This window comes from Natator depressus, chromosome 13 (genome assembly GCF_965152275.1).
Source record: "Natator depressus isolate rNatDep1 chromosome 13, rNatDep2.hap1, whole genome shotgun sequence".
Classification (NCBI taxonomy): Eukaryota; Metazoa; Chordata; order Testudines; family Cheloniidae; genus Natator; species Natator depressus.
Genome location: NC_134246.1, coordinates 39,592,397 through 39,594,299, shown reverse-complemented (window position 1 = coordinate 39,594,299; position 1,903 = coordinate 39,592,397). Strand labels below are relative to the sequence as shown.

The following is a 1,903-nucleotide window of genomic DNA, read 5'->3' as shown; positions in this document are numbered from 1 at the left end:
GTAACTTGCTTCTGTCAATGTTGTGTCTGTTCTGTGGAGCCATACACCTGGGTATCCAGTGTTTCCTAGTCCAGCACTTTTCAAAAGAATGAAACAAAGAATTTGAATTAATTCCCCAAACAATAGACTTGACCAAACTTTTTTTTTTTTTAAAGCAGATGTAGAAGAGACTATTGCACAGAATTTGGCTACATGTTGCAACACTGATTTATGCTTTTCTAATTATTAGTATTACATGTCTTGCCTCCATCAAGAAGCACAACACAACTTGGGGAACAACTTTGTCCTGTTATGACTGAAAGCAACTCTTAGGGCAAGTTTAACACTCTTGTTTCTGAGGCTATAGATGAAGGAGTTGAGGAATGGGTACCCTACAATGTTCAACAGAGCCACCCCTTTGTTGATTTCCAGAGATAAGTACCCTGTGGGCCTGCCATACAAAACAAAGCAGTTTCCATAGGCCATTGCTACAACAGTTAGAGGGGAAGCGCAGGTGGCAAAGGCTTTCTGCCTCCCAGTGGCGGATGGGATTCTCAGGATAGAGTAGAAGATGGAAACGTATGAGATCATGGTTAAACATAATGAAGTCAACACTATGGATGGCTGCAAAATGGAATCTACCCTCTTAATTAGTTGGGTATTGGTGCAGGAGAGTTGGAAAAGGGGGGTGCTGTCACAAAAGAAATGGGTGATCACATTCGGGCCACAGAATCTCAGCTTGTATACCAGGACCATCCGTAAACTTATAACCAGGAAACCTCCCACCCAAGAGACAAAAACTAGTTGAATGCAGAGTCTCTGTTTCATGATGGCAGCATATCACAAAGGGGTGGCAGATGGCAACATAGCGGTCAAAGGACATGACCATGAGAAGGATGAACTCCACAGCTCCCAGGGTGAAATAGAAGTAGGATTGGGCCATGCAGGCAAGGAATGAGATGGTTTTGCTGTCTGAGAGAAAGTTCAACAGCACCTTGGGGTTTGTGACCGAGGTGAACCAGATCTCCAAGGAGGACAGATTGCTGATGAAAAAGTACATGGGGATGTGGAGTCGGTGATCCACCCACACTATGAAAATGATTAATGAGTTCCCGGTTAGTGTGACCAAGTAGGTCAGTAAAAGAACAAAGAAGAGAAACATCTGGAGTTTGTCACGAACTCCGGAAAGCCCCAAGAGCATGAATTCAGCCACTGTGGTTTCATTTGCTTCCTCCATTTCCGATTTCAGTTTCCCCTGTAGCAAGAGCAACAATAAAAAAATAAGAGCATGAACCTTTATCTATCACATGTATGGGTTCAACTACAATGTTCTGGAGGGTTGTGAGACAGAAAAACTGAACACTCGAGATCACATACTAAGGAAGGAGACAGAGAATTAGTGAGATTGACAGAGAACATGAGTTCCCAGGATAACTAAGGTGATATGTCTACTGTATTTTATATAACAAATTAAACCTGAGGAAAGAGCTGGTTTCCAAATACTTGTCTTTGCTCAGTATTCACAAATAAGCAACACCTGGCTATACACATACAGCTCCTCTCAGTGCTTTCTGGTGCCTTCTAAATCCTAGACCATAGCGAGCACAAGTAGAGAGAGCTCACCAACTATTTAAAGAGATCTTACCCTGTTTCTACAAAGTACACAGGAATTACATGGGGCCTTTGTCACTCTCGTATTGGAGAACCTCGCAAATACTGGTGGATTCTTACAGCAGCTGTGTGAGGTATTATCTGAATTTTACAGATGGGAACAGCTTAGACGAAGTGACTTTCCCAAGATCACACGGGGAGTTTGAGTCTGCGGGAGGCACAGTAAAAAATAGTGTCTGAAACACGTATGCAATCTGGTACCAGGGTAGGGGAAGAAAGTGAGATGCCGACTAGAAAACCATTTCATTTTAGG

At 42.9% G+C, this 1,903-nt stretch overlaps 1 pseudogene; it reads right to left on the bottom strand.

The window, feature by feature from the left end:
* Positions 1–249: 249 nt before the first annotated feature.
* On the bottom strand, positions 250–1,216 carry LOC141997160 (olfactory receptor 6E1-like; annotated as a pseudogene).
* Between the last annotated feature and the right edge of the window lie 687 nt (positions 1,217–1,903).